Raw genomic sequence first — 22,046 nt, forward strand, 5'->3', positions numbered from 1 at the left:
AACTGCTGTTAAGGATTTTTAACGTTAAATTTACATTACTGTCATTAATAAATTATTTTTAAAATTATGTTATATAATCAGTATTGATTAAAATTGAAATGACTAGGGATTTAAAAGCAAATCTCTTACCTCAGTTTTCAAATTTTTCCCCTTTTAAATATGCAGAAATACGCAATAAAATACCGTATTGTCTCAAAACATAATGGTGTCATATATGAAAAAGTTTTTTCTTTTCAGAATCTTTCAGAAAGACAAAAGGGGCTTACATATAAGATGTGCCCACGTATATAAGTTTGATATATCAAAGTAAGTTACAAGAAAAGCCATTAAAAGTCTAATCTTATTAGTATTTGAGATAAAATTAAGAAAATATATCTCCCATTGCTTTACGAGTTAAAAAATACTCTTAAACGTATTCTTTAATATTAAGCTGCCTGATCAGGATGATTTCAGTACGGAATAGAAATTGAAAATTTCGTCTTATATGCATCCACAATGGTATTAAATTTACTGAATTTTATTAAAATATAGATAGCTTATGTCGATGTGTCGATTCTTGCGTTGTTACCGCACGCTCTTTAATTGAACTCATAATCTCTTGCTGTAATTTTGCCAGCATTTGGAGGATGCCCGTGAGATGTTTCAAGAATGATAATATCATCTTGAGTGTGAATTCGCCCTTTGCACTCACAAGTAAAATACTCTACACATTTCCAAATACTTTTCTCAGCACTAGCACATTCAAAATTATAGATGTATCCTTTCACCATAAGTTGTTTACGGTTCTTTTGGCTGATGATATAATGTAACGGCATGTTGGCTTCTCTGACAGAAAATGCAGTTAAGTTTCCGAGTTTCAGGTACAACTAAGACTTGGAGCATGAGACATACATTATTTACCTAATTGTCAAACAATGGTTTTCTCGAGGCAGGAGCCACCTGTTTCCCCTTCAGGCTCAAATGACGTTTTACAGTTTGTTAAGTAAAAATAAGCAGGTGTTCCATTATTGAACACAGTTAGTATATGTTTATTAGTAGTTGAACACCAGGAAAATTTCTGTGAACTGAAAAATGTCAGCTAAGCAATTTACAATTTGATTTATTTTTAGTGTATCTGGAATCATTATTGCTACTTTAAAACTAATGAGCAGTTTTTGTATATAGTGCTGGAACAGATTAAAAATTTAATAAAAATTAAACTCGAGGTTCCTTTCAGGTAACGAATATTAGCATCTTTACTGAGAAAAGCTAGTAAACAGAGTTTTGAAATCGGAATAAATTATTTAATTATTTTAAAATGGTTCAAACACAAAGAAAAAGATCTTTAAATCAAATATCAGATAGTAATTGAATCGTAAAATAATTAGACTGAAATTTTATGATAAACAATTAGAAGTAAAATGAAGATAGAAAGAGAGATGAGTCTAGTTAGAATAAAAATATCTGTGTAGAATTAAAATAAAAAGAGTAAAAAATACAGCAATCCAACATCCAAGTTTTAGTTATAGAGATGTCTATTATAAGCATATTATACTCTAAGTAAAGTGGTAAAAAGCCTTCCGTGTCATATTTTTTTGTACAACTGGTCTATTGTAATGATCTGAATGTTGAGTTTTATCAGAAGTACTTTATTAATTACGTATCTCGAGGTCTCTATCGATATTTATCCACGTATTGTCGAGCAGTGAATAACAGATGCATGTAGATCACAGCCACTATCATACTATAAGACTATAAGAAAACCATTTACTTGAGAAACTTAAGATTGAGTCTACCAGGAAAATCAGCAATGAGCTATGAGCTTTAAATCTAAAAGTCACTCTGCACGCTTTTTGACTCATTTTCATTTTTTACTGAATCTTTTTGTTTTTGTTTGACATTTAATTTTACATGAACAAACGTTTCGCAAAGCATTCGAATTTATAAATTATAATCTTTAATCTCACTGTAATCATGACCCCTATTAGTGGTCGAATGGTCAAAATCGCTGAATGCTAGGGGAACGCAGTGCCATTTCAGGCAAAGAGGCTGGCTTCGTGGTTGGTATCGCAGGCATCCTTTCTCTAAGCTTGATAGCCTTTGTGTGCCTTGCCATATTTAAACAACCTAGCCTATTGTGTAAATATACAAACATATGATAAGAGATTACACTCTTTATGGAAACGAAATGTACGTGTCGAAAGTGTGCAAGTAAATTCTAGACATGTTGTTTACATATATATTTATATGTAAATGTAGTATGTAAATTGTGCAATGCGTTTATTTGCTAACAATTTTTATTTTTAGTGCATTTTTATAAAGAATTTAAATACTTCTTACATAATAACAGGACCGAGACAATGATGAAGAGAAAGAAGTACTCAACTAGAATAAATAACTCAGACGGGAATTGCACGGGAAAAAATAACATGAAAGACAGTGTTATTTAAACCTGAAAATTAATTAATATGCATTATTCTCTGTCCTGATAAATATTTTATGTAGGTTTTTTAGTAATTAAATCTTTTAATTTTGTTTAATTAGGTTTTCTTATCATATGTGTGGAATTCAATCATTTAAGGTAATGTGGATTACCTCAGATAACAGGAAGTGCGGATAAATGGACAACTGTATTATTTCATAAAAAATTATCATTACGAAAATTTATTGCACACGGTACTGTTATTACGCAGTGTTATTACGCACGGTGTTAAAAAATGTCCCTGAAAAATTATCCTGGAAAAAATGTTCCAGTAAACATGTTTCCAGAAAAAATTAAATGTTTCTAGAAAATGTATGGCTATTTTCTTATTTTTCCAAATCTTATAGCAAACTATTTAGTGTCATATCATAAACACAAGTTTATATAACTTTTAAAATTAATGAACATTATTTAGCTTTTACATAAGAAAGTTGCCTTACATTTAATGAAATATGTTATACAAATGTACTAAATGTGAAATATTCTATAAAAGATACATAAAGTGAATAGAATTAATCATACGATTGTGTTATGTGGATAATCACATATAAATTTAAACTAGGTCTTTGGAACATTGTGCATTATGCTTATCAATGTAGACGTTACGTCGATTATTTTTTTAACAGTTCGTCGTAAAGGCCAAATCATATTCCCAATTAGTAAAGCCGTATATCATACTCCTAGTTAATAATAATTCGTAAAATGATATTCCCAGTCCGTAAAGCTGTAGATGCTGTTTCTAGGCCGTAGATGTGAAATATATGATATTTTATTCTTTAAGGGGCTGTGTACAATTCTATATTTTATTTTGTATAAATTTGTTTAAAGATTACATTTTAATTTAGAATTAAGATTAATTAGATAATTAAGATTACATTTTAATTTAGAACTAAGATTAATTATATAATTAAGATTACATTTTAATTTAGAATTACTCGGTCCTGTTATTATGTAGATTTAATCGTACAGGAACAGACGTTGTGAACACGAGACATAAAGAAAGACAGTCGTGTGGGCGTTTGTTGAGCAATCGGAAGCAAAGGGGAATTAATGAAACATTTCGGAAAGCGGAACTGAAAAAAAAAAAACACAGTACTTTTAAAAGCATTATACCAATTTTAATTTACTTGTAAAGAAAGCACTTATATTTTTTCATTTCTTCGTATTTATATTATTCTCATTATTTACATAAACTAAAGTTTTATTCCTTATATACATTAAATCGTAAAAGGAAATTTTATAATTTTTGTGTTTAAAGACCGGACACCAAATTTTTAAAATTGTTTTGACAGATTAAAACATATTTCGGGAAAATTTGTATATTTCTCTTATTGGTCTGAAGAAGTATTTAATAATAAAGAAATTTAAAAAAAAATAAATAAATGCATAATGCACAGTTCTGAAAAGACACTGCTTAAAGTTTATATAATTAAAAAAATTATTTAATTTTGGAAAATCTTGTTCCTCAGATTTTAAATATTTTTCATTCTCAGCGACAAAGTTTGAATTTATGATGTTTTTATCATACGTATAATCGTAGAGTTTCGCCTTAATCGAACTACGTAGATATGTAATTTTATTGGAAAAAGTTTAAAATTTTGGATTATTCATTATTTGTATCGTTGAACTTTGGCCAAAAAAGAAAGAAAAAATGTTAATTAAATCTATATTTTTAATATAATTCATTGATGAAATTATATATTAATTAAATAAATCTGTATGTATGAATACTTATATGCAAAAGAGGCAAAGGGCCTTTTTTCAGAAACAAACAAGAAAGGGCGATCTAAACACGTTTGAACTCTAAACTTTTCTGGGTTCTCTTTTTAAACTGCATGGTAGATGTAAAACACACAAATACTAAGAAGTTAAGAAATGCTATTTCTGTCTGTACATGGACCACCATCAGTAATGACCGAAACTTTCAGCTGTCTTTTATTAACCAAATAGCCTTCAGCGGCCAGAGGGGACAAGACCCTGGAGTAAGGCTTGAACGAAACACCCGTTCTCACGGATGTTAACTAATGGTTGACTCTCCCCAATAGTATAAATAGCTGTAATTCATCCGCCCTTCCCTGAGTTCAGCCCCTTAGCTTGTTTTTCAACTCAAACTCAAAACTAAGACCTTCAAGCGTTAGTTTCCCGAAAAGTTCTTAATTGCTTTCATCTTGCATACAGATTGCTACAATTCCCAGGCAAATCCTAATTCTCACTCCTCTTTCGAAACAAATATATACTACCACTATTAATGAAAGAAAAAATTTCATTTTATGAATAACTGAATATGAAATGTAATCATTTATTAAAAAATGAACTTTTGTAAAAAACTCATAAATCAATATTCTGAAAATTTTAAGTGCGGTGAAATACAGCATTTAAGTCTCTCCCTTAACCCTTTCAGTCCCAATGGGTTAAGTCCCAGTAGATGTTTAAAGAAACCTAGAGAGAATTAAACGCATTAATTTACTACATAGTTGATGTCCCACTGGTAGCAGGCATCATTTTTAATATCCCCATTACAAAATTGTTGCGCGCATCTTCTTATATAGGCTTAGTGACAGACTGTCAATTTCTGTTAGTGTGATTTGTGTCATTTGTGATAATTACCAAGAAGGCATAAAAGAAAATCAAGTCAGTTGAAACAAATAAATTGGGATTGAAAGGGTTAAACAATTTAAGATGTTTTATAAATTTTCAGTATTTAGTTATTCAGATTTCAACCAGTAAAATCATCTTCTCCAAATGCCATTTATTAAATGTATTTAAGTCCTCAAAAAAAGTATTTTCCCTTTCATTTAAAGATTTTATATTTTGACAACTTGCACATCCTTGTTTTTGATATTCTGCACTATATCACACGTAAAATTATAAATTTTTGCTCATAAAAACTCACAGAATCATGAGTCTATTTGAATTAATTGTGTTTCTTATATCCAAAACATGTTTAATATGTTGAAGACGTATATTAATATAGTTTTATAATATATGTTTAGTGGGAAATATGCACTAATATATAACATGCATTAAAATAATTGAGTCACAGGATCAGTAAGAAACCATGGTTATTACCAAAATAAATAAGGACAATGTGCAACAAAATAAAGACTACATAAATGAATGAGGACAATATTTAAAATAAATAAGGACTATATACAGCTCCTCACACTCCCACATCATCACCACTACATAAGAATTAAACATGTTGCAACAATAAAATGAACAAAAAAGAGAGAGTCTGTGCAATCCATTACTCCAAAAAAAAGCATATGTTTTGAGTATATACAAGTATTAATACATAGTATGAATCACAACCAACACACTAAAAGTTGTACTAAACTACAGCACACTGAAAAATACTACACTTCAAAGGTAAAGAATTCTTAGGACAGAGAATCGCCACAAAGTAGACTCTCTCTCAGAAATATTAATTTTAATTTCGCTACAGATTTCTGGAGTGCATAAATTTAGATATTCTGAAAATTAAGACACACAAAAGAAAAACATTAATAAAATTGTCTTAGGAAGTTTGTCACTGTAAGTTCAATAAGTAATTACAAAATTTTCGAGTAAAATATATATGAAAATTTAAATAAAATACTCTTAAGTGCTTATAAGAAATGTCTTAATATAAAAGTTTTCTTCTACCAATGGTGGCCCTCAGCGGACTTCGGTTTGGCCTCTACTAAGTGATGGTCACTTTATTACGGAGGTACCTAATTATAGGTGGGCGACATTTACCTCCTATTGAATGACAGTTACAATCCTGCCTTCTCCGAGGTTCGAACCCGGGACCTTTTGTATCGCATCCCGGCGACTCAAACCACTATACCGTCTAGGCGGTCTAAATATAAATGTAAATGTAAGCAATCCTGCTTAAAGTGACTACTCAAAATTCCATTCTTTTTAATCTTGAGTGAATGTGGTGAACTTGCGTAATGATTAAAACCAATGTTTATTGTTCTCAAAAACACTGTTCGTCTTAGAGAGAGATAGTCACCAAGAAGGTTCACTGCAAGTATACATTATTTCTAAAAAACAACACAAAAAAAAAAAAAAAAAAAAAAAAAAAAACTGCAGGAAGATTTTTGTGATTTTTCTAAAGTATAATGTGCATATGAACCAGTTCCTGAGAATGTACTCCACAAAGGAATCCCACCCCTTAAGCAGATAGCCGTAGTGTGCTTTGGCATAATCTAATAAATCCAAATCCTACTGAAATATTATGCATAGCTGACTTTCTTCATAACTAACAAATCGTCATTCAAGTAACTGACTGCACGCTGTGCATGGAAATTTTAATGACATTTTAAGAATAAACTGAAACAAAACAAGAAATAATTTTCACTATAAGAGTATTAGACTAACAAAAGTGAAGAAAATAATCTCAAAATTAGCAATTTTTTTATAAATAAGGTCATGCAGTTACTTACCTTCCTTTTTCTAATCTTTTTTAGATAATACTTTTCATGAAAAATTACCAGTAAAAACTTTATAAAAATGATTTATTAATGACCTTTGTTAGTTAACTATTAATATTACTTTGTTACTATATATATTACTTTGTTGCTACTATATATATTACTTTGTTAGTTTGTTAGTTAAAATTCTATTAAGTGCTATAAGTTGCATTAATTTTCTATGCTTAAGTCTCCTTCTTACTTTTTCAGCAAAAATTTATTAGTTAATAAAAAATATGAAAGTAAAAATTATCCTTCTTTCCATCTTGCACTCATAAATCATTATGGGAATATCCATTTACAGTTATTAAAGCCTGAAAAAAGCATGTCTGCGATGTTATCGTCATGCGATGATTTGTAGATACTTTATTTTTTACCACGATATTTTCGACGACGATGTTTTTAAACCGCGAAGTTTTTGAACCGCTTTATTTTCGACGACGATATTTTGTACGACGATGTTTTAGAACTGCGATGTTTTCTCTTTGCGATGATTTCTCCCACGATGTTTCGTAGCACGACGTTTTCGCCTTGCGTTGTTTTCTCCGCGACGTTTTCATCCGCGATGTATTTGCCGCGATGTTATCGGCGGACACCATTAGCCTTGGAGCATTGGAGCAAAATTAGCATCGGAGGGTTCCTAGCCGAAACAGTTTCACTACATTTTGCTATTTAGATGAAAATGATTCGCTTAAAGCATTATACTCTAAACGGAAAAATATAAAAAAATAAAATATTTATAAAGATACCCCGAATGCAAAATGTTACCGAAATGTTTCTTTTGATGAGCTGTTGAAGGTAGGTGATAAATATGATACCAGTTTAAGATGTCACCTGCTTAAAGGCCTTTTATTACTCTCGACAAGAATCGAGTTTCCTAGTCAGACATGACCTTGACTAGTCCAATTCTTTTTTTGAAACGTTAAGGAGATTCTAATTTGCATTTCCCACTTATTAAAACTTACGGTCATTCTAAAAACTTTCGGTAATTGTTTTAACATTTGAAATATTCGAATGTAATTAAGATATTCGAATGTGTTTCAAGCAGTTTTGGAGTAATCTGCATTGTATAGATTTAATCAAATTTATTTTCAGAATTTCTAAAATTATTAAATTATGATTAACTATCTTAAATATTAAAAAAACATTTTGAAATTATCATTAAGATTATTTATTTAAAGGCGATTAAATGCAGCATTTTTAACAAGCAAATTTACAAATTTTCGAATAAAACTGGTTCTGTTCATTCTGCAATTTTCCCCCGCAAATAAATCGTTGGAAACCAATAATCGTTGGATTAGCAGTAAATGATTCGTTCAAGAAACGTAACTTCAGTGTCACCCATTCTCGCTTATGGTTATCTGATTGAATTTGCATTCGAGCGTTTCCTTTTCCTCTGGCTCGTTCGATAATAAATATTTACATTATACTAGCATATCTTTAGTAAATCCTCGAAAGTATGTATTCAGAAGTGGAAACTAATCATACGTGACGAAACACCTATATCATGTCTTATTCACTTCATTGAATTTCTGTTGCAATTAAGTGAATAATCCATCAACTGGAATTGTGGTTAATCTGTTAAATTTCCATTCCGGTAGCTATATAGCGTCAAATGCGTGTATTCGAATACTACATGCATTTCGAGTATTTCAATATATTAATCGACTAATGAGAATTGCTGTCAACGGAAACTAAATTCCTGATTTATACACATAACCATACCAATGCATTAGTGCCCAGTACGCAAACTGGGAAATGATTTATATTTATGATTCATAAATAGTGCATTATATTATTACTGCAATAAAGAACATACTGCCGTCAAGTAATTTTACCCTATTAGTTTAAAAATGTGTCTTGTTCGCATATTTATTCAGGTTTTGATTCGGGAAACAGTTAAAAACATGTGTTTGCCGTAACACTTACGTAAACGTATACTTCTGAATGAAATTTAAAAGAGCATAATTTATGTTTTGGACCTTCCGCAATTCAACTAAACGTGTCTAAATAATTACTTTAATTTATTAATAACAACAAAATATTTATTGAGCAGTATTATCTTTTACACTAGACAAAACCAAAATCACAGAAACTTTATTTTATCGCTACAAGCAGAAAATGAAAAACTAAGTCACTTCCACAGTAACCATACATCCTTCGAGATGTCATACTAGCTTCGTCATTTAGCATACTTTCCGTATTGTAAATAGCTATATATATTTATTTAACGATATTGTATTTTGTTTGTGCTTACCTTGTTTCTACAGTACACGCAAACCTGTTTTGTCTGCGATTTTTTGTGCGGTATATGAAAATATCAATCAAACTGGAAAATAACTGACGAAATTATCAATAAAAAATAAATAATCAATAAAAAACGGAGCTTCAATCTTGTATATCTGGCTACCGAGACGTAGACAAGCGTCTAAAAACTGATCACCGACTGCATAATAGCTGAAAAAAGTCAACTCTAAACGACTTTAACTTCTATAGCTACTCGTGAAGTTTTGTGCGATTTTTTATGCATTTTTTATGCGGTCCCTTTCCACCGCACAAAACAGTTCTTCGAGTGTAGGTATTTTCTTCATTGCAACTTCCACTTTTACTCTGTAGTTCCACCGTTTTTCGAGTACACATTTATTCTGCAATTTGAAATACTGCACTTTCACCTTCAAATGACTGCGTAACAACTGCATAACATAACATCTTCGTGACAACGCAATTACGTAACCTCGCATGATTACGCAACAATGATCATCCATTTCCACTTCTATTGCTGTCCTAAGTGGAACTAACTCTTCTCTCTCGTTGACTATACTGATCTGCCCATAAAAGCTTTATTTTGCATAGTCTAAAAAGCCCCGCCAAGAGCTAGATTTAGGCGTCCAAAAGTACTAGTTTGTGTGTGTTAGAAGCCATTGCAATTTGCAAAGGCTGAAGAAACACCTCACCAAAATCTAAAATTAAAGTTAGAAAAATGTTATTTTCAACTCACCACCAGTCGGAGAGCCGATCTGTTAAACTTGCAGAGATGAAACATAACTGAAAAACTGACTCGATGTTCTCATTTCCTAACTGTGGAAATGTAAAATCTTAAAAACACTGTACTAAAATGCTCATCTTCTGGATGCGTTAAAGCGAAGCAGTAGAAATACTAGTACAAGAATAATTTAAACTGGTTAGGAACTAGAACTTAACAAACTTATTGACCTTATTTAAAATTGGAGGAAAAAAACAAATTTAGAACGCTATATGTATTTTGAACAAAACTATTCATTTGAAAGGAAATTAGTTATCGTTCTTCAGTACAGGAAAAAATATCTTATCCCAATCTAAGATTGTTGTTTTAAATTTAGTATATATTTTCCTCGAATTAGATTACGGGCATTAATTTCTCAGTTATTTCGTATTCAATTTTTAAATGGGATAAGTTAGTGGCTGGGCGTATGGCGTTCGTAAATTTTCTTTTGCTGGGCAATACTATAAAATTCCTGGTTCCATCCGATTTCGACCTCCAACTTCAAAACTAAACAAATATGAATGCATTTTCTATTAAGCAGCGAACTAAGATGTTGTATTAAAACCTACAACGTCTTATTTCATAATAAGGCATAATTAGCATTCCGTAAGTTGCGCGATGTAATTTCGCAATAAGACATTTCTGTTATTTCTTATACTAATTCTTAGTTCTAAATCCATTATTTTGAGTTTTATATTCTTCTTATCCATAATTCTCTGCGGTTATTTCAAACTATGACTGTTATCTTATACATTACTACTTCCATACCCATTCACTGGATAAACAAAAATTTTAGTTCTTTATTAAATACGTATCTGCAAATTCACGGGTACGTTAATTCCGCCGCCTATTATATGAGTGATTTTAATCTGCGTCATATTTTCGAATGTTGTACATAACTGCGGTTACATGAAAAATAGTGTTTATGAACAAAAAGAACATTAATTAAAGCATGAAACTGGAGTAAATATGAGTGATTTTTACAGGTTTCTGCCAGATCTGAACGCATCTTAGTTGGACATTTTGACTCGAAAAATATATTATATTGATTTAAACAAATGCTAAATGATGAGGAAAAAAACACAATTTTTATTTCTTAAGTTTTTAGAAGGAGTTTTTCTGTATAAAATTACTTTGAAACGTACAGCTAATTCTAGACACCCAAAAAGAATGATATTAACCAGATTAACAGCTGAATATATCCAGCCCAGAAAATCTTAATAAGGGATAGTCAGTGTCTATCACATTTTCGGACAAACTTTCTGAAATTTTACATGCTTTGAGTATTGCTTTGCTTCCACTGGCTTAACCACTTCACCAAAAATAATTATTTAAAGTTGTATCGTATTTGTTATCTACACTTTCTTAAGTTATCAAAGTGCTTACACTATACTTATGGTAGTAGTTATTAGCTACTGGTATACGGGATTTACGTTTCACAATAACGATTGCCATATATAATAAGATATAATATATAATTGCGAATGCGTATATAAATGTGTTACGTACATAACTGCATTATCTGCTATATTGTGTTAGCAAGACATTATCAGTAATAAATATGATAATAATAATGTACCTAATACATTAAAATGCATTATATGATGTAATTTTAAATATAATAATGTAAAACATATTGCAAATTAGACTATTCTTTTTCATACCATACTCTCATATTCATCTCACAGTAAAGGATTCTAACAATTTACCTCAGTCAGCAAAAGGCGAGTGAGAAATGATGAAACGAAGTCCTTATTTTGTACAGCATAAACATATAGTTTCGTAGGTTTGTAGAATCAAGAATCGATATTTTCCTATTATCAATAGCGGATTAGTTGTTCAAAGGACTATACTGATCTGCCCATAAAAGCTTTATTTTGCATAGTCTAAAAAGCCCCGCCAGGAGCTAGATTTAGGCGTCCAAAAGTACTAGTTTGTGTGTGTTAGAAGCCATTGCAATTTGCAAAGGCTGAAGAAACACCTCACCAAAATCTAAAATTAAAGTTAGAAAAATGTTATTTTCAACTCACCACCAGTCGGAGAGCCGATCTGTTAAACTTGCAGATTAAACTTGCAGAGATGAAACATAACTGAGGAACTGACTCGCTGTTCTCATTTCCTAAACAAGCGTCACTAACGTTACATTTCGAGGTCCTTTTAAGAGTTAATAACATCTTTAGAGAGTTGCGATTAGACTTTATGAAAATAGAAAGAATGCTAGTAGCAGGAATGAACGAAAATTTAAAACGTTGTGATGCAGAAACAAAGATTCGTCAGTTGTTTCCTGATTACGAGGCTAATAGTGATTCCCTTCAGCATTTTAATCCATTTGGGGTAAGAGTTAAAATAAGCTTCTAGTTAACTGAGAACGTAGTATATTCGGTTGCATGACGATAATATTCTTTTCTGTTATTTAGTTATACCAGCCCCATAGAGCAGCTGGAGAGACATAGGATAACAATTCGAGATGCTACGTTTCGGCTATGTTGCGGAATTTGTCCACTTCACTTATATTTCGGAAATTAATGTATGAGATTTCTAGTCATTTTTTTCTTTGCTGCTGTGAATAGCAGATAAAACAAATTGCAGCAGCTATTCTCAGGCGTGACATTACGTTTCAAGTTAAATAAACTACTTTTATGATTGAATATGTGGCTGATAGATAACTATATTTATATGCACCGATCAGAATTTTACTTTTGCATTCCATTTTTCATTTAAATAGCAGTCTTTTATTCACTTCATTTGTTTCATACATGCAATTTATAATGATTTAATTGATTTCTACTTAAATTGTATAATGTTTGATTCATTTGAATATGTTAGTATCATAAGCCACCTCTCCGTAATAAAATGATAGTAAAAATTTCTTATACTCTGACCAGATTTTCAAATATTAAATTATCTCAATTCCTTTTAATTTTTAAGTTGTATATATCTTCAAAAAGCCATTAGATTTCTTTTCAGCTGTGCATTAATTATTTACATATATTTTTTTCAGAATTAACCGTTTAGAAGCTTGCGAAATGCATCTTAAAATATTTCTTTATTTAAATACTGAATAACGAAAATAATAATATTGTCAAATTTTTAATTTTTAATTGCCTTTTTATAGCGACACAACAACTAATATTTACCTAAAACATCTAATATGTTTCTAAAAAAATATAAAGTCTGAAAGCTTTTAGATTTTTCATTACGCCCAAAGGTACGTTTTTGCCTTTACACACACATACATGTTTCCAGAGAATTTGTGCTAACGTCCCTTTGGGCTAAAAATATTTAAAAACCGCATTTCCGATAGAGAGTCTCGCGCACTGAAGATAATCGTTGAATATGTTTCAGAAAATACGAAATAGGCATTAAAACAAAATTCCGAATTCCGAATTCGAGCTTTCAGGTGCTCATATTCGGGTGGAGGACTACGTTATTCAATATTTGGTGGCTGTAGGTACCGTTGGTTTTTAACAATACGATAAAAATTAATACATTCATGCATATTCTTCATTATTTAATTTATTTGAATATAATACTGATTGATAATATTTGGTGGCAACAATTCGAAAAGTTATACAACGCTTTTAGTGATTCAGTGCAAAATGCCGTTTCGAAACTAATAGCACTTATGGGTTAAGCGCGTTTGGGCTAATAAGCAGAATCATCTGTACATTGTTATTTTCAAAAACATAGACTATTCGATGTTGAAAGTTGTTCTTTGTTAGGACCTACGTAATGTCTCTGCCCTCGGCGTTAAGCAAGAAATTTGATGTAAAGATGAATAATTAAGGGAATAAAAATCACGTTTATGGGAAAACCATTAGTATGCATTGATTTTTTTTTTTTTTTGAAAATAATCTCCTTTATTCAAGTCCCTCCTTCAATCTCCTCTATTGCATTGCTTTGTTTCCACAAATGGAATAATTTATGGAATTTTGAGATTTCTTACCTGTAGTTAATATGATAGCAACATAGCTAAAGCATAACATTCTAAAAATCAAGTTGATCACTAAGTATGCTAGCTAATAAATCAAATTTCAAACAGTGATTAGCATTACAATTTTCTGGTTAGTTAATCATATTTATATAGATTATCCTCCACTTCTATTCGAAAGAGTATAACTTTTTCATTTCTTCCCATTCTTTTCAGAGAAGAGAGCTCTAATCCTTTCTCTTGAAGCGTACATGTGTCCAATTCTCTATTCTGCTATAGGCCCCGAAACAATGGGGCAACCGTTGGGGAGGAAGAAGAGTGGCTCATATTTCATACCTGGGCGAGTCTGGGGGGAGAAGTCATGAATGCAATTTGCGCCTGATTATAAAAGAGGATGAGCCATAATTCTCTGGGAAAATGGACTTTAATTAATACCCGCTCTTGCCAGAAATAAGATGAGTTGCGGACATCCTGCTCTGCCGCTCATTAGGGCGTAATAAAGTAAAGGGAAATAAAAATTACCTCCTTCTTTCCGTCGGGACTGTCAGTGAATGTTTGAGCGGAATGGATTGTGCTGATTAAATGACGTGTTTTTATTCTAATAGGTTAAGGGAAATAAGGATTAATGCGTCGGAGATCGAAAACTGAAGTCTGGCTCTATGTTGCGCATGGAAATTTTTCAGAGAATTGACTGAAAGTCTTTTCCTGGCTTACTGTTGATTTAGGAACCTCGGTTTGTAGTCACATGTTGCTCTGTTTTGGCTTTAATTAATAGGTGGCATTGATTTACTCTGTTAGAAGTATTTAGCCGCTGCTGAGTTAAATATTTTTGCATACATCTCGTATCGTATGGATGGGCATATTTGTGAATTTTTATTTCATGAACATCTATCTAGCTACAATCATTAAAATGATTTCTAAACACATTGTTGTCAAATATTTCTCAAAACCTCTTTGTCTAAACATGTGTTTTGAATGTTTTATATAAGCTAGAATTTCGTAAAATTCTGATTCTTTATTTCGTCTTACAATAACATTGTTGTTAGAGTTTCAAAAGTTTGGAAATATGTGATTTTTAAAAGTATTCCATTCAGCTGAGATTTAAGAGCGGGATATTTGACTCCGTTGAACATATATTAATCTTACCACCAAACTACGATAATTTTCTTTATTGATACCTTCCATTTTATTTCACTTTTATGTCGAATTCAGTATCCAAATAAAAATGTTCGTGAAGACTCATAGCATGGGAGATGGCTGCATTTGTTATGGATCACAGTGATTGGTCAATTAGGTTGATAGTAAGATCTTCTTTGTCCAAATTATTGCATACGTTTGGACTAATGCAACTTCTGGAGATGGTGTCTGAGTGTGTTGTAACTCCCTCCTCTGAAACGATTGCACGAATTTTTGTACTTGCAAATTCTGCATGTTTTCCTCAGCACAGACAGTATAATCACAAACGCTCATGGCTTACTTGGGATTTGAACCACTTCGGAAAAGGATGCTTCCACTAACATTCAAAATCATTCGCTCGTTCCTACAAGAGCAGATTTAAAACAAAAATTACAAAACTTTTTATTTTGCAGATTTGTATAAACCTTATACATAAAGTAAATATGATACAAACGGATATTTAGTGTCAGCTAAAACTTGAAAAGTAAAATGTTTCTTGTTTTTAGTCTTGCCATATTTAAACTTACAACGAAGTTTAACGCAGTAAATGTATAAAAATTATTTCTCACAATTATTTATCTCATGAAAACACTTTTTTTATCACTCACGGCTTCTCAATGTACAGGCCGTGAACTTGAACAGTTCTTGAGCTGTGTGCTTCACTGACCCAATCTAATGAAGCTTTCTTAGCTTCCGTGCCATTAAATGCTTTGTTACCCTCATCTTACAGTATCTTCTTTTCAAGTCCATTTCTGCTCCTCTAGCTCTTATGGTGTGTGGCCCGTGTCGGTGTTATTCTTGCATGTACTGTGGTTAGCATTCTGTATGACTGACCTAACCAAGTCAATCCATTAAATTTAAATTTTCCTAAATTTTATGCAGATAAATTAGTGTTAGATATAGAGTTGTTACGCAAATATATTGCAAAATATTTATTACATCATAGCTTACTTTACTATAATCCTCACTTCAAAAACGTTGTAGAGTCAGCGTTACAGTATCTGTTTAGGCTAATATTTACTTTTTGCCTACTGCATTATAATATAATTACGCCTACTATAAATATAACCTAGAATTATTTAAGTCATTTATACGGATGAATTCAGAGTAAAAATTTCTTTCCATCATAATATCACATTTTTGGGAGATAGGGGTACATACATTTATTGATAAGTATGGTGTTTTACCGTATGGCGTCGCAAGTACTATTTAGAGCAGCACATGCTCTTCGTAGTTGTAATCATCAGGTGCAAATGCGTATAATTTCATTTTTCTGAAGAATAGCAGTGAGAAGTAGCGAATATCACCTCTAAGTTAGATGTAAAGCAGCGTCCGGTAGAAGAGTTTTCTACGCTACTTTTCTAGTGTCCACAGTTAGTCGAAATTTACAGACTTCTTAAACAAATAGAAATTTAGACGTATAAGACCAGTTTATGGTGATCACTGAAGAGATATGGAAAACGTCCAGTTATAATTTCGATGTGCTGAAAGCTGTAACACAGGTCAATATGTCTGACAAGGAAAGATGGGGATGATTTACTTCGGTGACAAATGATGGTAATCAAAAAGAGTGGAAGTCATACTTTCCGTCCAGTAATTATTTGGCATCGACCGATTTTTGCTTTTTTCTAAACTGAAAGAGATGTTTAAAAGTCAGTATTTATTATCCGATATTGCATCTGAAGTTCCCTAGTATAAATGCTTTAAAAGAAACCAAAAATTTCTTTGTGAGTGGAAGCAAAAAGTGGATAACACATCTGAAAAATATTTAACAATGGCTAAGTTGAAAATAAAGGTGTTATGTTCAAGTGAAATAATTTTCTTTAATCGTGATACCACTTTAGTTGCTTGTTCTAGAGTAAAATTATTTGGGGATACTTTCAATCGGCCTTCCTAAATGTATTATTCCCGTACACCTAAGAGCAAAAAATATAGATTGTATATTTGTTGCATATGATATATAATTAAATGGATGTCTTGTGCTCTTGAGTTAATTATATAACTGGATTGTGAAACGTATGTTTTATGAGAGAAATTGCATGCCTTCGGTATGTATTTCGAATATGGTATGATACGTCAGCATTATCACGAGCTAGTAAACATAAAGCAACGGAATGAAGAAATCTGCCAAATAAATGTACAAAACTTGCAAATCATGTCGAGCAATCAAAATTGTAATTTTTTGACAAATTTATCATACTTAAATCATTAATTTACATAAGATTTTTTAAAAGACTTAGTACTGCAATATTACATTTCTCTAAAACACAATTTTCACTTTAAAACGTAATATATCTTATTTGCATTTTCTTGAAAACAGCTTAATTCTCATTTCGTAAGGCAGTTAGCGAAAGAATGAAAAAGAAAACATGATACCGAATAAAAATCCTTAAACGGAAATTGATTATGTACAGCTAGACAATATATTATAAAACGAATAATTAAGTGTTTCGATGGTATTTAAGTTAAAAACTGTATTCTCGCAGGTATCTATTGGATCGATAAAAGAGCTTAAAACTCCAACCACCCCTTTCTTCCTCGTGCCCACCCTCTATGATGGGGGTGAATAACGAGTTTACCGATGATGGATGCAAATCGAATGAACAATTACGGAACGCAAAATGGCAACGAGAATACTTATCAAAAGTGCTGCACTTGGAAAAATGCCCTGGAGATTAATTATTATGTATTCTAGAATTGAATTGCAAGAAGGGGATGCAATGTAAAGGTTAAGAGGACAATTTTCAACAAGAGTTGACGCTCCGTTACATGTTTTGATGTGATCAAATTGATTCCAAAGCCATAAAGGGGTTTGATGACTAATGCGTTTGGGAAGATGAAAGCAGCTGTTTGGGAAGAGGGAACTTGCACTTATATCAGTTTAGGACAGGAAAGGCGTAATCGTATGCTCAAAGACATTTTATCTATAGAAACGTGTTCTACTGTAAATTAATTAAAAACGTAATTGAAAGGCGATTATAATAATAATAGTTTAATTTTCATCTTATATTATTGAGTCATATATGAGATACATAGTGTTAACATGGATAATGCATAAAATGATTATGGTATTTACATTCTAACACCCAAAGCTGAACTTTTAACTATTTAGCTCATTAGTCTGTCTGTCAACTTGGTAGCACAAGAGGTAACATAAAATTAATAATTGTCATCTAATATAATTTTCACGCTTAATATCCACGCCAGTATTTCATGTCATGTATAAGTGTAGGGGTTACCTGTTATTTACCCTAAGTAAGTAAGTGTTGCCTCATAACTACTTATGAGCCTTCTATGTCCTGCTTTATGTTGTTGTTGGTGCTTATTGCTTTCATGTGAAATTGTGCACGCATACATTGTTTTTACATTTAATTGCTTTGTTTCGTTACCACTAAAGGAAGACTACGTTTAATATTTTATAGGCAACTAAAAATCTGTTAGATGAAACACAGCAAACATTGTCATTATTTATGTAACCTGCAGATACAAGCATGTTATGCATAGTCTGGAGTCAAAGTCAGTTTTGTAAATAGTATATAAAAGAATAAAGAAAGGTATGCCGGTTTTTTTAACTCAAGCAAAATTTAATCTTAGATCCACAAAAATGTTTGTAGAAAACCTATGTAATTTTAATTGCAGTTCGAAGCTCAGCATATTTTAAATACACTAGCTAAATCCATCAAAGAATCTGGCTAGTATTCGTTATTTGAAGGAATAAAATATTGTATTGCACGAATAATTTTGCTTCCATTGTTTTATAATCTATAGGCAGGCAATTCTTTAAATAGAATATATGAGAACTAATGTGTAAAAAACATAACTCCATTTTTTAACCAACAGCAGTGAAACACACTTTCCTCTGAAACAACACTTATGCAGATTCCTGATTTTGGTATAGTATCATCGATAGGCGTAGTGTTACAGTATTCACTCTGAACGGATATTTTGCTCGTTAGATCTCACGAATTCTAGCCCACGCGGCAATGGGTTAGAAACCATTTAAATCATAGCATCATAGATGCTTCAGTTCCTCACGATTTTGTAATCACAGTCAGCCTTGATACTGTCTGTAATTGCAGAAAGTTGCTTGTTCTTTAAGCTGTTTTGACCCGCTGATTACTATGCGACGAGGTTCGAACCCAGGCAAGTGAACTGGCTGCATAGTTGTCTTTTTTTAGCTTTCTCGATTGTAAAGCGAATAAAAGCCAGTTTCTTTTAAAAACCCACCACGAAAACTTTCTTCCTCTTAGGCAATTAACCATCCCATGATTTGCGGTCTCCAAGTAACCTAACGTTTAATCTGCTTCTTTTTCGTGATGCAATCGGCTGACAATCGATGTATTCAATTCAAATAATAGTCACTGAGGAATTGAGCATAGAACTGTTAAATTATAACCTTTTGGCTATTTTTATTGCATTAATTTGTTTTGCACACTGCTTATGTTCAAGTGAGGTGAATTAGAAAAGTACAAAAGAGACTTCAAAATTTTATTGGTCAATTAATCTTAAACTGAAATTAAATATTATAATGATAGCTTTATTGATCTTATACTATTAAGTTGATACCTTCCTCATACACATTTAACTCTCAAACTTTAAAATAGGATATGTTTATTTTCATTTCTTATGTGTGGACTAATTGGACTAATTTCTTTTTTTGGGGAGTGTTATTGAGAGAAATTGTTAACATCAAAGTGATAAAATCAGGACTTGATAGAAGGAAAACATTTACTGTCACATTTACTTTCAATGATTCCTTTTTTTGAAGAAACTGTGTTTTTCAGCAAGAAATGCAAGTCCAAATTAAATATAATAATTTTGTTAATAGCATGAGGTAAATTAAATAATAAATAAATAAAACTTTCGTCAAAGCATCACGTGTTTAGATATTATGAATTAAATTGATGGTTTTCAAATTTCTTAAATTTTGTATCACATCGTTAAGAATAAAATTTATATGTAAGATCAAGTACCACTATATGTACCAAACGGGGTACCATTTTACGTTTATTTTGAGCATTTATTCAAATCTTTTATTTAAAAACTGTACCATCAGAAATCATGTAAGATACCATAGCTTGAGAAACCATTTGTGGTGCATGTATCATAGTTAGACAAATAAACAACTATCTTTAATATTTAATGTAAAAAGTTAGCCTTTTATTCAGCTATAAATTTAAATTTGGCAACTGCACATAGTAATCAGCTTAACGGTAGTAAGAGTTCTATGAAGTACTGTAGAAGCTTGTTTAGAAGTTCTACAAAAGCCACTGGATTAGGAAAGTTTTAAGCTGGAAGACTTATTCAGAACGAAAGCTTATTAAAAGCAATAGGTTAGCCAGTGAACAGTTTAAGAACCAGAAAGGTGAAAGACTAATACGAGCAGTTATGTGTCAAGCGATAAAAATTAAATTAAGCCAAAAAATTAAATTATATTCCCCTTGGAATTTAAGCCTGAAGTAAAAATGAATACAATGATACTTAATGCAGGGGTTTCAAATTCAAATTGAAAGCGGGCGACCAATAGCTGATAGGCGAGAGTATTTTTCATTTTTTAATGAATTATATAACTTTTTTATTTCTCTTACTAAATACTTATGAAAACAGACATAGACAATAAATATAACAATGTAAAAAAATTAATTTATATTAATTTTCTGTCTGAAATACATAGTTTGGCACCTACAAGACATTTTTGTTTGTTACACTTTGAAACGTTTTCCTTACGCTTTAATATTCAAATACAGCAGTTAAATATTACATTTTCGGACTGATATTTATTTCAAACATTTCTAATAGATTTAATATATCATTAAATAATTTACTTAATTCAAACTAAAAATAAACAAATTATAAAAATTTTCTAAGCTTTCAGAGAAAATTTCCAAGCCGGATAAAACATGACAATAAACAAGGAAAAAACCTGGCATCTTTCTTTTATTTATTTAATTTTCCCTCGCCTCACAGACACAGATACGCATACCTGTATGTAAATATTTATGAACTTCTTTGCTTCTTATTGTAGCTGAGCACTTGATGGCATTTCGATTCTGATAAAATTTGTTGCCTCGGAGAGAAATAACTACAACATATCTTCATAACGTCCGTAATCAAATTTCAATTGTGGTTGGTTTGATTTGGTTTATTTGATTATGGCAAAGTATTCAAGGGCTATCTGTCTAAGGGAAGAGATACCTTCGTGGAGCACTTTCTAAAGAGAATTGGTTCGTATACACGTTACAAATGGGGAAAACCACGAAAACACGCATGCCACCAGCCCGTTCGCCAGGATTCGAAATCCGGACCGAACAACCAGTGTTCAGCGACTTTACCGTTCGACCGCTGGTGGGCTATAATTTGAGGTATGAAAAAGAGCTGTTTGCATAGTGAGAATAATCGCTTTGTATTCCAAAGCAAAGCGATTATTCTCACTTTAAAAATTCGAAACTGAGCGCATTTATTTCTTGACAAGTGCGAATAAAATTTAATAAAATATGCATTTTTAAATCTTCGAATCAGATTTATATAGCAATGTAAATTAATTATCACTATTTGTAGACTTTTTGGTGCATTATTCATGTTTGTTTTTAGTAGAAATGAAAATAATGTAAACGCGAACTTTAAGCAGTTAAAATCTATGCCTGACGATGCTAAAAGGAAGTCACTTACCAAATAAAATAAAAGCGTCGCTTAGTAAATGTTTTGACAGCCTTAATAAAGATTGCCAGATCAGTCACACAGTGAAAAATTTATCAAGAAGGAAAAGGATTAAAAAAAAAAAAAATGTGAAGACAGATCTTGAAAGTACTCTGTCGAGAGATGAGTATGAACTTTATGCAATACATTGCAGGATTTCATCATTGCATAAAATGTGATGTACTATGAAGGAATTATTTTATGACATATACTTACCCAATATAGTTTTATTTATTTACATATTAATTTTACATTTTGCTGGCTTAAAAGAATAATTAAAATTTACTTTCGTACGGCTCAATT

At 31.4% G+C, this 22,046-nt stretch overlaps 1 protein-coding gene across 1 annotated transcript in view; it reads left to right on the forward strand.

Annotated features, from left to right (window-relative positions):
* Positions 1 to 22,046, forward strand: part of LOC118180848 (hemicentin-2-like) — a 954,557-nt gene that overhangs the window by 560,940 nt on the left and 371,571 nt on the right. The window lies entirely within an intron of this gene.

Source organism: Stegodyphus dumicola, chromosome 5, assembly GCF_044657685.1.
Source record: "Stegodyphus dumicola isolate Sdum_Otavi_A_Nest chromosome 5, ASM4465768v1".
Lineage (NCBI taxonomy): Eukaryota > Metazoa > Arthropoda > Arachnida > Araneae > Eresidae > Stegodyphus > Stegodyphus dumicola.